The following is a 17,411-nucleotide window of genomic DNA, read 5'->3' on the forward strand; positions in this document are numbered from 1 at the left end:
GCCCCGTGGACTGAATTTTTCTTTTTCTTTTTTTTGGTAAAACAATGGGGTTAAGTGACTTGTCCAAAGTCACATGGCTAGGTAATTATTATGTGCCTGAGGTCAAATTTGAACTTAGGTCCTCCTGTCTCTAGGGCTGGTTCTCTATCCACTGCACCACCTAGCTACCTTGGTCTGACTTTTTTTCTAAGAATTATACATACATACAATAATGATTGACTTAGAGATGCATCTAGCATAGAATTCAGACTTTGAGTGTGTTTTAGGAATAAGTTCTTAAACTTGGATTAAGAATTTTTACATAAAAATAGCATTGATAACTTCAAAGAAAGTGAAATTATTTTCCCATTTTAAAGTATTTTTGTGCTAATTTTAAAAAAGACAAAAGAGTTCATTTCACATATAGACTCTCATTGGTTTTTTTAAGATTTCTATATCAGGTACAAGGTTTAAGTAGAGTTTTAAAAAAGCAAGAGTCATTTAAAAGCTGAACTTCTCTGAAGTTTCAAATTTGAAAAAAACAGATTTAAGGGATTGTACTCAATTGTATGGTCTTTTTACTGGAATATTACAAGTGACTTGGAACCAGAGAAGCAAAGCCCCCTTCAGAGCTGCCCTGAGAATGAGGCTTATTCACAATGTCCAAGAAAAGATTTCTAGGAATTGAATGACCCAAGACAGAATGTGAGGATTCCAACTAGACATTGGAAATGGGTTATTAAGATACAAAGAGACTCAATGTTAGTGATTACTTGTGATTATTATTGTATTGCTTTATCGTGTTGTTTCATGGTATTTATGTTTTAATTTTTCTTGCTCCCTTGACATGCAAATCTCCCCCTCTCAAAATTGGTCCATTGTAAGCCCTCTAAGTAAGTTTGATCTGTAATATGATTATGAATTCTGATTATGAATATATAAAAAACCTTATTGATTTCACTTTTAGAAAAGTGTTCAATGTTAGGAATAGGTTGCCCACATCCTCATAAAACAAAAGGAGTAAATTAAAAAAATTGAGGGAAGGGGATTGGAGCAGAAAGCTTTGGTGGGAATTGAGTGAATCACATCTTGTGACTCAGTTCTAGAGCTAACTTAGTTCCCTTTCTATCAATTATGAGTCAAGTACACTTTTTATCTTGTGGGGAAAAAATTTATTCATTTGTGGGAATTGTGAGAGGACTTTGTTACACTTTTTGAATTTAACCTTGTGAGACTGGGAGGTTAGAGTACCTCTACATGTTTTTTAGACCTTAACTAAGATCCTAGACTTCACTAACCAGAAACCCAGTCAGATCCTAAGATTGAGGCAATAGTTTTCACAATTATACATCTCAAGGAACCCATATGTCTTATCTGAAAATTGATCTCATACTGATCAATCAGTATTTGTTTCCAACCCTCTTTTTATGATTTCAGGGAACTATACCTGTTTACTCTCCCCTTCCCAGCTTGAAAAGTCCCAAATTATTCTTATAATTAGAAATCAGATTACTTAATATTTTGTCCTGGTTAATTGTTTCCTTTTAATTAATTGATCTCATTTGATTGGTTGTTTTTTAATTTTTATATTATACATATAATTTTATATATAATACATATATTATATATATATATATATATATATACTATTTCTCCCTATATTTGGGGGTCCAGTGCCAAAGCTGAGGAAAGCTACTGGTCCCAATTGTTGAGCAACTGTCATGCATTATTTAATAAATTGATATGCTTAGAAGCTTGAACCTTTGTTATCTCAGTCATTTTCTCTCACCTGCTAAAACCCAACAAAGGATAATCAGATACATAGGAAGGAAGATCAAGAGAGGACAATGTTACAAAAATCCAGAGAAAATAGTATTAAGAGAGAAAAGGTATCCCACAATGTCAAAATACCACAAGTTGGTTCCAAAGGATAAGGATTAAAGAAATTCAATTTACCTAAAAGGAGATTGTCACTAACCTTAGAGAGAGAAGTTTCATTCCAGTGGTCAGACCTGAAACCAGTTTGCAACCGATCAGAAATGAGTGAGAGGAGAGGAATTAAAGGTAACAAATACACAGTACTTTTTCTAGAAATGAATGTAAGGACACAGAGGGTAGCCAGAAGGATGTTAGGGTAAAAGTGAATATTTTTTGCAGTTGGGAGAGACCATGTTTTCAGGAAGCAAGGAAAAAAACCAGTTGATAGAAAGAGAGTGAATATTAAAGATTGGGGTTAATTGAAGGGCCAAACCACCAGATGAAGTTAAACATACAGAATTTGTATATGACAAGAAGGAGTCACTTCTTCTTTGGAAACTGAAGCAAAAAAGAGGAATTAGAAATGGTGGGTATGGACTTTAAGGTGTAGAATAAGGTAGAAAAGACCCATGATCTCTTTTTCTTGCTAAAATATGAAGAAAGGTCCTCTGCTGAGAGTAATAAAGTAGTAGGAGGTTTGAGAAAAGAGGAAGAAGTTTGGATATTTTGGAGAATGTGATAGAAAATCAATTGAGGAAGAATGGAAGGATTACTGTGTAGCAGTGAGGGACTGGATAACAACCTGTGATTAGATAACATAAATTTGTAGTAGACCCAATCTGCAGGGTTCTGTGAATAAAAGATGTGAGGAGGGACCCAGCTCCAACAGAACACAGGAAAATGGAATTTATTTGAGACTAAAGGTTGGTGTGTAATTGAACTGGTTCATAACAGGATCATGACTGAAGAAAGGCAGGTGAGGCAGGAGCAGAGGAGGTGGACTGGAAAACAAGGAAGAATGGACTAAATATAAATCATGGTAAGATTAAATAGTTTTAGAAGTGAAGCAAAGCCAAGCATCACTGTGATAGCACATATCTGTAACCTTCACTATTCAGGGAATCTGAGACTTGAATATGGGAGTTCTGAGTTGTAGCATTCAAGCAAATTGGGTGCACCCCTAGATCTAACACTACCAAGATGAGCCCCTGAAGAAAAGAGCCATTAGGCTCTTAAGGAAAAGTGAACTGAACCAGGGCAGAAAAACAGAGTAGGTTAAAGCTTCCACATTCATCAGCATTAGAAGCAAATCTATAAGTATTTCCAACTTGGATAAGGTAAACAGACCACATCTCCAAAAAAAAAAAAGGCAAGGGGTAGAGAGAGGGAGAATGAGATTGAGGCAAAGATGGAGGGATTGCCCACAGTTGGAGGAATTTCATAGTTCTAGATGAAAACGGTTAAGTACTTGAGTGATGAGTGAGGGATGGTGAGGTCAAGGATATGACTATCCTTCCATAAGACTGAAGTTGAAAAAAAGATGAACTAGAAAGCTCATGGGGAGAGAAGGGGCCTCAAGAGGAGAGCCCCAAGCAAGCACATATACACAATCAGTAAACATTCATACATACACAATCAGTAAATATATTTTCTCTCCACCATTTCCATGAGTTACTTGAACAATAGGAAGAGGTTTACCTTTCTAGCAGCCCCAAAAAATAGGGGTGTCCAAACCTTAAAGGATCTTGTGGGATGCTCTAAGGATATTGGGACATTGCCTGTCTACCAACTCCAAAGGATATTTCTCTTGGGAAGAGGAGAGGAAGGTTCCAAATCCAAGAGGAATTGTGAAAAAAAGATAGAGACTGTAGAGCTGCAGAGGAAAAGAGAACCCACTAGAGAGGAAAGAGAATTGGGTTTGTATGTGATATTGTGTCCTTTTATGTATTTTTACATTTCTTAATGAGCTCCCAAGACTCCTTTGTATTTTATAGATTTTCTTAAATGGAAGGTTATCCTAGACTTAAAAACTATATTTATTACTATGATTGCTTGAGCAGGAGTTAAGGACCCTTTTGATTCATAGTTGTTTCATCTTAGATATGAACCATGGTCAGAGGTTTCCCAGGGTAAATTGGAATGAGATGGAGAAGGTGGGGGGGGGGGGGCATACTATGAGGTAGTTCATGAAAGTAGTTTCATGAAAGGTAGTTCTTGATGCCTTTTGATACACAATAAAATCAACGCTGTTAGCTATTTATCACAAAGGCTAGTCAGGATTCAAGTGCCAAGGAGTGATGTTAACAGCAATCAACTGGGACTAGTGTTAATTTGTATAAGGAAATCACAGAGAAACACGGATATTTTACCAACTAAAATGAACCGTTCTCTTCATTGAATAGAATGGGTATATTCATACAAGCAAGATAATTTATTTTATCTCAGACTGGTGGCTTTTGGAAATTCACTGCCTTGTCTTTGTCTATCCCATATATCCATTTGTATTAAGTGCTTTAGGCCATTTATTTCCAGTTGAAAGCTCTGGAAAGGAATGTCTTCTCTTGAACATGTGCTTTCATTCCTCCTAATACCAGGACAGAAAAAAAAAAAAAGTCAGGCAAAGCCTTTGTATATCAGGTCTATTTGTATCCAATCAATATATTACAATATTTAGATAGGCCAAATGTGAGAACTCAGGTTCTTGCCTGATTAGATTACAAAGTAATTTGTTTATTCATTCTTCCATTAGGTATAACTTTCCTTATACCTCCTGATTCCATTTATGGCAAGAATGGCAATATTGCTATGATTCATATCTTCCAGTAGTGTGCCAACTCATTGGTCACTGAAGAAGCTCCCATTTAAAATAGCCAACTAAAGTGTATGTCTAAAAACAATATCCTCTTTAGCATCCTCTGCTCCCTTTTCTGTCACTACAACTACAGAAATAGAAGCATGACACACAGGATTAAGGGATATTTATTTGATTCAAGGATTGCCAGAGCCCAATGATTCATCACCTGATATCCAGCTTATTCATGGCAAACCTTAGTTAGACTGGTCTTCAGACAGAAGACACAATCTCAAATTACTGAACTCAAATTCAAATTCAGACTGATTCTATCAACCTAGAAAGGCTTTCACTGGAATAGTGTTCAAGAAATCGGAGTCACCTCCATGTCATGGGGCAACATCAAAGTTGTGCCTCTGGATGATTCTAGTACTGGGTAGGGAAAATATAAGAACCCCTGAATCCATAGGTAGATTTGATATAATTTGTCTTGACTTGAACTTCTAGAGATTTCTGAGATTGGATCTCCTAAGAGGTGAGACCTTTCTCTTTCTTCCAATTTGAACTGAGATCTTACTCATTCCTAGATAAGGAGTTTATTTGGGGGGTGGGGGTGGGATGGGGTTAGTCTAATCTGTAGAGTTTCTCTAATTTCTGCTTCATGTTTGCTTAGACAAATGAGTTTACTTACAATTGCAAATCATAATAAGCTTTGTATAATCAACATTTGGTTAGGAGAGGCTAAAGTGGTAAGAGCAAACTAAGCATTTCCCTTCCCTTTAAAGCAATCAAGGACACAACTTTTGTTCTGAATCACTAAACCTGTGACCCTAGAGATATCTGAAGGGTGGCAGATAGATTCAATTCTAGCCAGATTATATCTGGAGTTCCTAGGTCCTAAATTCTAGCCCCTCCTCCTCTCTTCTCAGCCCTTTCATCAAGGTTGCTGGTAATAGAGACATAGTCCTCTTCCTATTTTGCAAAGATGGGCAAGACCTCTGATCATATCTATCCATGTCATTTTTGGAGAGTGCCACAGACCCATATTACATCTATGAAAGGAATTCAGTCACTTATTTAAGGGTCATCTCTATTGATTAGAACTAGATGGAGAGGGGCAAATGTCAAATCTCTCCTTCTTCATAACATTTTTTTGATCCTTTCCAGCTGTTGATACCCACCAAGAAAATTGTCAGACAAGAACTAAACTTAGTTCTTTCTGGCTCCAAGGTCAGCCCTTTATCTATTATGCCATGCTTCCCTCTCATAAATATAGTTAATAGTAATTGATTGATCCATTTGAACAACTAGAAGAATTAACTAAACATTATTACCAAAGAAAGTGGGGATCTGGGAACACCTTACAATGGAACTTTTCCCAATAGTCCTTTCTGCTCTTCTCCAGCCTGTCCCACTATCAAACAAGCCCTGAGTCTTATCTTTTTTCCTTCCAGAATATTCTAGAATGTCATTCTAATAACCTGAAGCTGCTTTAGCTGGTAAATTCACAAGATTTAGAATCAAAGGAACCCTTTCAAAATATCTTATCCAGACATTTCTAAACACGGCCAATATGAGATTTTGTTTTTCTGGACCATGTATATATATTATGAGAGTTTCTGTTTGTTTGTTTACAGCAACATACCCATATACACAATCAGCCCTAGGTCCTGCAAGTTAATTAGATGGTTGTCAAGGACCAGGATGTTATTGATGGAATAGGACAAGTAATAGCCAAACAGACACACCTTCTGTGTCAATTTGGCTTGAGAAATCTAAGAGCAAATATAAAAGGAAGGTTAGAGCTCAGTCACTAAGACTCCTTTCAATTCCAACATTCCATAAGTCTATGAAAACAGTCCATACATCTCAGATAATCTAATCAGACATTTCTTCCTGGGCAGAAGAAGAAATGGACTTTGGACTAGATCCAACATAGTCAATAGTGAATTCCTGGTAAGATTCTAGGGTAAAAGGGGAAGAGAAAATATCATTCACAGATTTAAATAGTGGAAACCTCACAATGGAAAAGATTGTATAAATCATAGGGAAGAGGGATGGAAGAAGGTATTAGCTTTCTTCCTGCCTCCTCAGTGATATCCCTTTGCAAAATTTTCTCTTTTCCAAAAATCCTCTTTGGAGAGAAGTCTAGGAGAGAGAAGAAGGAGCTGTAAGTTTTATGCAAGGAGCAATGGGGTTGGATCAAATTTTGTACTCACCCAGCATCCAGCACAACCCTCTGTATCCATTTTTATTAGAGCTATGGTCTCCCTGGGGGCACCCTCTCTGTCAGTGTAGATCACAACTTGTCCATCTTTGTTATCCCATACAACTCTCCTCTGTGTCTTCCTATCAGTTCTCCACCCACCATGTTGGAGCCTGTTTCTTTTTCAAGTGGTGTGTAGATACCAATGGAGCATCTGCTGTCCATCAATTCTTCCTTCAACACATGACTGACCCACCTCTTTTTTTTCCAGTACTAGGGCCTTCTATATACATTTATAAAGTTTGGACTCTACATACAAAAAACACTTAATAAATATTTAATTGAACTGAGATAAACTCATCTCAGCAAAGCCTATTACTTCCCTATGCAATGCATTCTCCTCAATTCCATAGAGGCTTTAGACCCACAACTTTAGACCCATTCCTTGGAAAGTTCTTTCCCATTTTCTGCCTAGCTATTGGATTTATTTTCCTCCTGGACTCTTATGTTGATTCATCCCAGCCTCCTGTCTATTCTCTCAGACTTGGATCATTCTCTCCCCCCCCCCACGCCTCCCCCCCATTCTTTCCCTAGATCCTTAAGTTAATTGGCCTCTAATTACCTCCTTCCTAGGGGGTGCACATTCAACCAGATGCAGCAAGAGACAGACTTTCGAACATGTCCAATGTGAGAATTTGTTACCTTTGACTATGCAAAAGTTAATTTTTCTTTTTTTTTTCCCCAAAGGTGGAAGGAAATTGAAAGGATAGAAAAGTGTCAGGGTCTCCTCCTATCTTGACTATTATATGGTTATAACCTGTTATAAATGGCAGCAGATCTGTGGGAGCAAATGAAGTAAGTAAAATGTGCCCAAACTAAACAAAAGGAATTTTTTTTTTTAAAAAAAGCAAGAAAAATACTTGTTAATTGAAAAATAATAGTACAGGCCCGAAGGGACCAGGACTAGAAAAGAGGCTAGATCCTTGATGAGAGTTATGTGGAAAATGCAGCCTCCCTGCAAAAATTCATAACTAATGAATCATTTAGTAAACTAGAACTCCAGAGGCCAAGTTCACACCTGCTTTTAGATTGCTATCCCACTTCTTACATTTTGGACTCTCCTACTAGTACTCAAGAGCTCAGAACTCTCCATTCAGTTCAATTCAGAATCTGCCAAGGCTCTACAGAACAGCTTCCCATTGGTAAGGAGAGGGAAAGGATCAGGACATAGAAGACAGCGCAAGCCTCCAACACCAAGCCTAGCCTTCACATAATCCTTCTAAATTCATCTTGCTCCTTCTCTTTTCCATATAGACTCACTCCTCCTACTCCACAGCCGCTACTGAGCCTTTCCAATTGTCAAACCAGTTCATTTTTTCCTGAATCATGCTCATCTTATATAACTCATTCTACCACAACAACAACCTTCCAATACTCAGGAAGGAATTTCAGTTTTTCCTTCTCTTCCAGCCCAACCCTTCCATCTCCTCAATCCCCTCCAGTCTCACATCATCCCATCCTCATCCCAACCCTCCCAGGCCCTCCCATCCTTTTTATCCACCCCCTCCCTCTTCACCAATGGGCCAAAACTATGCCCCAACACTTCTTAAATGGAATGAAGAATTAAAAAACCTCTTTGTCCCCACAACCTTAAACATATATAACTGTTTCCCCTTTTCCATAATGCTCAGGATCTAGGGTAGGAGATGTTGACTTTTTCATTTTCCTATATCTTTTGCTTTTTAGTAAACCTTCAACAAATATTTATGTACTAAGCACAAGGGGAAACAACAACAGTAACAATAAAGAACTAAAAGTCCCTACTTTCATGGTTCTAATGGGGAAGTCCACATGCCAATGACACAATTTCTTTGGTCAAGATGTGATATGATGATGATGATAATGATGATGATGATGATGATGCTTTGTCTTTTGTTCTCAAAAGAGACCGATGACATGCATGTGAATTGAATTTGAGTGAGTAGGTGCTGTGCTAAACGGTACAGAGGGTAAAGTGCCATCCCTGCGGTCAGAACTTGAGTTCAAATTTGACTTCAGGCACTTATGAGCTGTTTGACCCTGGACAAGTCATTTAATCCTGATTGTTCTCATCCAGAACCATCTCCAGTCAAACTGATCCATATCTGGCCATTGGACCCAAATGGCTCCAGAGGAGAAAGTGAGGCTAGTGACTTAGCCCCCCTCACTCAAATCCAATTCACATCACTTCCCTAAAGCATGGTGTTCTTCAAGAAGGAAGGACAAACAACAAGATATCTACACAGGTAAAATTGTAGATAATCTCAGAGAGAAGTCATTAAGATTTGGGAGCACTGGAAAAGATAGTTTGCCTTTTAGTCTGAAAGATAATCAGTTCTAGAGTTTATCATAAATATGTACATAAGAATAAAATAAAGATTACTTTTCATAGGATAATAGATTTATTTATCAAATTATTCATATAACTAACTACTTGATAAGCTTCTCATATACCTGCTAAGGGTTCATGTCCCCCTCAGAAACCACTGACCTATGAGCTCTGGTTAAATCAGGAGTAGACAAGGTATGAGTATTAACAAATCTAGGGAGTACTAACTCCTAACAAGGAGTACAAACAAATCTAGAGAGAGATATGACATGAGGCTAAGTAGAGAAAACAGAAGGAGAACAATTTGTAAGGTATTCAGAACCATATAAATAATATTATAATAATAGATTATATATATATATACTTACTTAATGGAACGTAAAATTTGTTTCACATAGCTGTATAAAACATTTCATCATTCTGTTGTACTATAATGATAAAAACAGCAACAAAATATGGAAACATACAGAAAAGGAAAGATTTCAGAAAGAAACATGGAATCAAAGAGGATCGAGCATTTATTAAGTGTCTACTATGAACCGGGCTAAAAGTGTTAGGCAGTAAAATGTTTTTGTTCCTATCTTGGGTATGGAACAGAAAAAGGAAGGAGAAGGGCACTGAAAAGGGTTTGGGAGATTTTTAGAATATCCAAACCAAATTGAAGTCTTGAACAGAGTCAACTGTTGCCTATCTTCCTTCCATCTAAAGGAATTCTTAAATCCTAAGGGCTTTGTCAATGTGTCTGTGAACATAGGAGATTCTGTAATACTTGCTTCCTCATTAGGCTCCTTGGAAATAAGCAGAAAAGTTCACCTGGCAAGGGTTCTGCCTTTCTGAACTTTCAACCATCAGTCAACAAATGGGTTCTCTCATCTCAGTCCTTTCATTCCTAGAAATTAAGCAAATTGCTGACCCAACCCAGACACCTGGGGCAGGATGCCATCTAAGCAGTCCTGTCTACAAAAGAAACTGGATGGCACAGTAGAAAGAGTGATGGTCTAGATAGCAGGAGAGCAGGATTCAACCTCTGGTTCTGCTAATAAATCACTTGTGACTTTGGGCAACCTGGGTGTGGAGTTCAAATCCAACCTCAGACACTTACTGACCCTGGGCAACTCATTCAGTTTCTGGATGCCTCAGTTTACTCATTTATAAAATGAGGACAATATAAACACCGCCCAACCCAGAGTTGTTGTAGAGATAAAATGAGATATTTGGAAAGCACTTTGCAAATCTCAAAGCACTACATAAATGCTATTATTATTATTATTATTATTATTTGTAAAAAGAGGGGTGTGGGCTAAAAGGTCTCATTATGCTGTAACTCCAAAATCCAGGGGCAGCTAGGTGGCTCAGTGGATAGACCGCCAGCCTGGAGTCAGGAGGACCTGAGTTCAGATATGACCTCAGACACTTAATACTCACTTAGCTGTGTGACCTTGGGCAAGTCACTTAATTCCTTTGCCTTGTAAAAAACAAATAAACAAAACAAAACAAAACAACTCTAAATCCAGTCACTGATACTTACTAGCAGGGTGATCATGAGAAGAAGATCTTAACCTCTCCGAAATTCAGGCACTTCAACTGTAAAATGGGGGGAGGGGAGGGTAATAATTCTCATTTTTGTGAGAATAAACTGAAATACTATATGCACAGTGTTTTTACAAAGCTTAAAGACCTCTATAAATGCCAATTATACCATTAGAATTAGAGGTTGGATGAGATTCAAAGGTTCTTTACCTGAGGTCCATGAACTTTTTAATATTATGATTTGGATAACTTTGTTTCATTGTAATTGATCTCCCTTGTAATGCTATAACTCTTTTTACATATTTCATTTTGTCCCTTTAAAAACAGTGTTGATAAGCAGATTGTCAAATGGGTCCTCAACACAAAGAAAGTTAAGAAGCCCCAGACCAGATGATCCCCAAGATCTCTTCTAGTTCTTAAATTCTAGGGTTCTCACTTACCAATTTCTTGAAAGGAGAAACAAGGGCAGCTTTGAAATCTTGAGAATCTGGAAGCAAAGACCATTTAGAGGGGTATAGGGGAGGGGAGGGGCACAGAAAGAGGCAGGGACCCCAAAGACATACACTCCACCCCTCACAGTTTTACAAAGGGTTGGCTCTCTCTTGCCTTCCTGCAGTTTGGCAATTGGGGTCATCCCAGGACAATACACTTTCCTTCTAGAATCAGTGATGCTGTTTCCTAATTTTGGGAAATTTTAACATCTGAAAGGCCTATTTTTCTCCCCTGCAGTAAGATTAAGGTGTCTCTATTTGAAAACTCTTCTAGGGTATTACCTAATTCAAATCGAGGACACCAGCTTCCTGGTAGGTTTTTTAAATAAACTGACTATGCAAAAGGTACAAACCATTTACCTAAAGTGAGCAGAGACTCACTTTGGGCAGATCCAAGTCTCAACTGGGACACCACCCACCCACCCATATTCCAACACAGGAACCTGCCTCTGCATCTATCTCTAAGGCAAAACATGGTAAATTTGAAATTGGATATTTCCCCAGAACTGATTGCAGAGAGGTTATTGGTAGGCAAGGCAAGACAAATCAAGAAGGATTTATTAAGCATTGACTATGTATTAGTGTGCTACACAGTTGGCATACAAATAAAGACAAAAATACAGTCTCAGGTCACAAGGAACTTATATTCTAATGAGGAAAGAGAACATATAAAAGGGATATGAAATTTGAAGGAAAGGGGAGAGTAAAGACACCCTTAGGAGATACCTTATACTCTTGGCGAGGGGGTCCAGACAGGTGTGAACTCCATTCAGAGAGTCAGAAGCACAATCAGAAAGGGGAGACAGAGACAGGTGGGCAAGAGTTGAGTTGTCATAGCACTTTTAGACTCTTGGGCTAGGTCTTAGAAGAAGGAAATGACAAACCACTCTAGTATCTGCCAAGAAAACCCCAAGTGGGATCACAAACAACAGCAACAAAAAAAAAAAGGTCTTAGCATCAATTGAAAAGTGAAAAATGGAAATAAATTGTGTTGTCTTGACAAAATAGAAAGACATTTGCATTAACAGTCATAGGATCATAGATGTAGAGTTGTAAAAGAACTGAGACGTTATCTATAAATCCCTTCATTTTACAGATGAGGAAACTGAGACCTAGGGAGAAGGAGTGACTTGCACAAAGATAAAAAGTTAGTAAATGTCAGAGACAGTATCTGAACCCAGGTTCTTTTTATTCTCAAGCCAATGCTATTTCTTTTTTGTTTGTTTTTTTTTTTTTTGCAAGGCAATGGGGTTAAGTGATTTGCCCAAGTTCACACAGTTAGGTGATTATTAAGTGTCTGAGAGAGAAGTTGAATTCAAATCCTCCAGGCCAGTGTTCTATCCACTTCACCCACAATGCTATTTCCAGATTTTCAGATAGATAAGATAGAGATAGATAGATAGATAGATAGATAGACAGATGGACAGGCTGGTAGATGGATAGAGTGGTAGACAGGTGCATGGACTGGTAGATATACAGCAGACTGACAATAGATTGATGGTTGAATAAACTAGTAGAGAGACAGATTGATAGACTGGTAGAAAGATGAAAAGATAATAGAAAAAGGTGGATGATAAACAAAAAGAGATTCAAATAGATAATAAAGAATAAATAGATAAAAGACAGACAATAAAGGATAAATGGATTGATGATAGATAAATGATAAAGGATACACCATAATAATGTTTGTCCTTCCTTTTTGAAGAAAACCATGACATCAGAGATTTGATGCCATGACAAGCACATAAATTGGTTCTGAGTGAGGGCAGGGTGTTAAGTCACCTGCCTCACTTTTTCCTCCAGATCCTCCAGATATGAATCAGGATGACTGGAGATAACCCTGGATGTGAGACAATCAGGGGTAAGTGACTTGCCCAGGGTCACACAGCTAGTAAGTGTCTGAGGTCAGATTTGAACTTAGGTCCCTCCTGACTTCAGGACTGGTACTCTACCCACTGTGCCATCTAGCTACCCTACAGATGAATAGGAAATAGAATAATAAAAGAGTTTATTTGCTGTAACCTATATTACAGAGAATCCCTATGACTAGATAATACAAATAAAAATAAGTAAAATAGTCCCTACTCTCAAAAGATTATATTTTAAGGGACAAGACATTAAAGGGAAAGTGGCTAGTTGGGTAGAGAAGCATATATCTTATATCTTTGAAATTATGGAATTCTATGGGGGGTTTTTCCCTTGGAGACTAAATGATCTAGTTTCTTACTATTCTGGGTGTTTTATGCCTACACCCTAACACGGGTGTTGGCAGATCTGTAATTGGGACAGAAATGTGCCCAAATAAACCAAGTAAGAAAAAAGCTCATCTCTAAGGCCAAAGCTCACCTAAGGTAGCAGACCACACCAGTGGAGTTGGGGTTTAATTTGGAAATATGGCTTCAAGGATTATCTACAGAGTATGGTTTGAGTTCCCTTAGTCCTGCCATGGTCTTCTTCCCCTGAAACAGCTTTCAGTTCCTTCAGACCTGTTGGTGAGGTCTTCTTGGAGTTGCCATTTTAAGTCCCACCAGTCTTTATTCCTTCCTGGTCCTGCTACTGACTCTAGGTTTTACCATCATGCCTCAGCTACTTTCTCACCCCAAAATATCCTCCTCCCCTGTGATCTTCCAGAATAGTCCTTCCCCCTCCTAGGACCTCTTGTACTGATGAGTTCCTCCAGAGATGCCATTTTGAGGAAGGGCTCACATCCTCACTCTGTTTGTGATTCTCCATGTTCACATCAGTATTCTCCCATCCTGCCCACTGCTTTTCAGTTCCATTTCATGTGTTCTTTCCTTCACCCACTTGGCAATTTATTGGGCACTAAGCAGTGAGGGAAAGAGAAGAGGTGAGGATGATTCCAAGGTTGAGAACCCATGTGACTAAAATAAGGGAGGGTGTGGGGAAAAGATCTTGAGTTTTATTCTAGACATGTTTAATTTGAGATAGAAATTATAGTGGATAGAGTGCCAACCCCAGAGTCAGAAGGACCTGAGTTCAGATTTGGCCACAGACACTAGTTATGTGATGCTTAAGAAATGCACTTAACCAATTTGCCTCAGTTTCCTCATCTGTAAACTGAACAGAAGAAAATGGCAAAACATTTGTACATATATATATCTTTGACAAGAAAACTCAAATGGGGTAACAGAGAGTTGGACCCAACTGAAATAGCTCAATAGCAACAAAAAATTTGAGGTGCCTACAAAACATCTGGTTGGAGATGCTGAATAGGCAGCTGGTAATGCAAGTTGTTGGAGTTAGACTTTCATTTTTGAAAAGGACTGTAACATCAGGAAGGTTATGCCAAGGCATGCAAGTCAATTGGATTTAAGGGGGGTGGAAGGGAGAGCTATTCAAAGCCACTAGCCTCACCCTCTCCTCTGAGGTCATCTGGGTGCAATAGCCAGATATGGATCCGGACACCTGGATGAAGTGGTTTTTTAAAGCTAAAGTCTTTCACAGATCTTAGTTTGACTCAGTGATTCAGAATGAACTCAAGAAAGGTTAACCAGCCCATGGGAGCAAATGAGAACATCAAGAGAAAGATTTTAGTTAAAAGGACTCAGGGCAGATTCCTAGGTAACATCCATGTATAGGGATTGGTATGATGACAATGATCCAGAAAGGATCAAAAAGAGATGTGAGGAAAGCCTGAAGGAGGAGAAAGTATCTAGGAGGAGGTGGAAGCAAATAGTGCCCAATGCTACAGAGAGGTCAAGTAGGATAATGTCTGAAAAGAGGCTATCAGATTTGGCAATTAAGCGATCACTGGGCAATAGCTATTCCCTTATAGGTAAATAGTCACAGGATCTAAACAAAAGGTTCTCAGGAGAATTCCAAGCTATTACAAACATAGGAAAGAATGTTACAAAAATCATGAATAACAAGAGAAATAAAATCTAAACAACTCTGACATTTCTCCCCCACATCTTACACAAAGATAAATTTGGGAATAGTCAATATTGGAGGGATTGTGGAATGACGGACACTCTAATCCACTATTGGTAAAGTTACACATTGTTCCAACTGTTTTGTAAAGCAATGTAGAATTATGAAAAGAAAATGACTTAAGTGCCCCAAACCTTTGACCCAAAGATTCCACTGTAACCCCCAAAAGGCCAGTGATAAAAAGAAAGGCCTCAAATACACAAAGGTATTTATAAAAGCACTTTTGATGGTAGTAAAGAACTGTAAATAAACTAGATGCCCATTGACTGGGAATGGTTAAAGAAATTGTGATACATGAATGTAATGATATTGCTGTAACATAAGAGATGATGAATATTAAGAATTCAGAGGAGCAGAAGAAGCCTTACTTGAACTTCTGAAGAAAAAGAGAACCAGGACTACAATCTATATGGCTACAACAATAACAGCAAAACAATTGAAACAACTTCTGTGAAATTATGATGACCAAGCTTGGCCCCAAAGAAAAAATATGAGAAGGCACCTCCCTCTTTGGCTGGTGGAGGAATGAAAGGGGGGGAGCAACGCAAATAATGTTAGACTTTTTAATTATGTTTATTAGTTTTGCTGAACATTTTTGTTCCTCTCTTTTTCTTTCTTTGTTATAGAAGCTCTAAGTTCCCCTTTCAGTTCTAATGACACTAAAAGCATGGGAAGGACAATAGGGAGAAATGTAGGTAATATTAAAAGAAAAAAGAGCAATAAAAAATTTTTTGTTGTTCGGTCATGTATGACTCTTCATGACCCCATTTTGGGGTTTTCTTGGCAGAGATACTGAAGTGGTTGACCATTTCCTACTCCAGCTCATTTTATAGTTGAGGAAACTGAGGTAAACGGGGTTATGGACAAGTCACTTAATCTTTTTTGATTGTTTTTTCCACCTATAAAATGAGTTGGAGAAAGAAATGCCAAACTACTGAAGTTCCATTGCCAAGAAAACCCTAAATGGGGTCACAAAGAGTTGGATACAACTAAAAAATTACTCAACAACAACAAAGTATAAAACTGAGGAAGAGGAGCTTATAACAGATGACCATAATTTTTCACTGAAGAATTGGTCAAGATCCTCTGCTACTAAGAAATATTGGAGGTTGGGGGTGGTAGGATATGAATGGCTTAGAGAAAGGAGAACCCCAGCACCTTGAAGTCTACGAGGTATTTTATGTATATTTTCTCATTTGAACCTCACAACAAGCCCAGATAGGGACCACAGGTGAGATTAGAACTCATCTTCCTGCAGTCTATCCACTGCATTTTACTGCTCAGCAAAGTCAACTGTATTCTATAAACTTTGTAAAATAGATTTTTTAATCATGGATGCCTCCTGTGGATTAGTAAACCAATCTCTTTCAAAAGGCCCTGAATTCCATTGAAAAGGCCCTGTAGCGTCTGGGTTGGAAGTAAGCATTGTCAATTGAACTGAGATGATATTTGAAGATGTCTGCAAATAGGAACATTTGAAGGGCTTCACTGTGAATGAATGAATGAAAATGCATTTTTTAAAGCACTTACTATTTGCAAAGCACTGTGCTACTCCAGTGAGGCTCACATTCTAATAGGTGGAGATGACCCATAGAGGAGACTTGGACTTTGTGGTAATACCTCTATTTAATGTTGTTTTCATTGCTAACCCCATCTCGCTTTTTGATTTTTAACCACTTGGCAGTGCCAAGGCCTTTTGATAGTGAGAACATTCTTTTCCAGAGCTGCAGTAGCATGGCCAGGGAAAAATTGCAAGGTATCATCTCCACAAGGATTGCTTCCCTAGATTATTACTCAGAGGTCAAGCTGGAAGCAGGACCAATAGTCTGGAAGGAGCTGCTGTTCCCAAGGGCGCTTGGATTTACCTGCCCATGGATGGCAGTTGTTGGTAGTGGTAGCAAGGATACTGGGCCTCTTTTCCTCAAGGACTGCTCCCCTAGGTGGTAGTAGCAGGTGGTATATTAGAAGCAGGACTGGTAACTTGGTGGGGATCTTGACTTTGTCCATCAATGGTATTATCTGCAGAGAATCCCTCTTCTATGTGGACTCTGTATAGGATATGCCATAGCAAGGGTGAAGACCTTCATCAAGGACATACCTCCCTGACATCAATAACTGGACAGCTGGAGGTGGACAAAATTGTATTTGACCAAAGAAGCTTGTATGATCTTAACATATTCAGGAAGGACTCCCTATTGGAGGAGAGCCTCTAAGGTTGATTTTTGCTTCTTAAATCAGGGCTTGTTGAACCTAGGAAGGCACTGACCCTAATTAGGCCTTAACTTGATGCAATGTAAAGAGTACTGAATTCAGAGTCTCAAAAGCAGTTAGAATACT

At 38.3% G+C, this 17,411-nt stretch overlaps 1 long non-coding RNA gene across 3 annotated transcripts; it reads right to left on the minus strand.

Annotated features, from left to right (window-relative positions):
• Window positions 1-4,213: 4,213 nt before the first annotated feature.
• LOC141494983 (uncharacterized) lies at window positions 4,214-17,110 on the minus strand. Of its 3 annotated transcripts, XR_012470609.1 has the most exons (6): window positions 14,499-14,961; window positions 11,850-12,018; window positions 11,073-11,119; window positions 10,631-10,686; window positions 9,471-9,530; window positions 4,214-4,321 (listed from the first exon to the last, which is right to left on the minus strand). It is a non-coding gene; the product is annotated as an uncharacterized LOC141494983 (long non-coding RNA). The 3 variants fall into 3 exon arrangements; XR_012470611.1 differs by lacking the exons at window positions 11,850-12,018; window positions 14,499-14,961 and adding an exon at window positions 16,940-17,110; XR_012470610.1 differs by lacking the exon at window positions 9,471-9,530.
• Between the last annotated feature and the right edge of the window lie 301 nt (window positions 17,111-17,411).

The sequence above is a fragment of the Macrotis lagotis genome, chromosome 8, assembly GCF_037893015.1.
Source record: "Macrotis lagotis isolate mMagLag1 chromosome 8, bilby.v1.9.chrom.fasta, whole genome shotgun sequence".
NCBI lineage: Eukaryota > Metazoa > Chordata > Mammalia > Peramelemorphia > Peramelidae > Macrotis > Macrotis lagotis.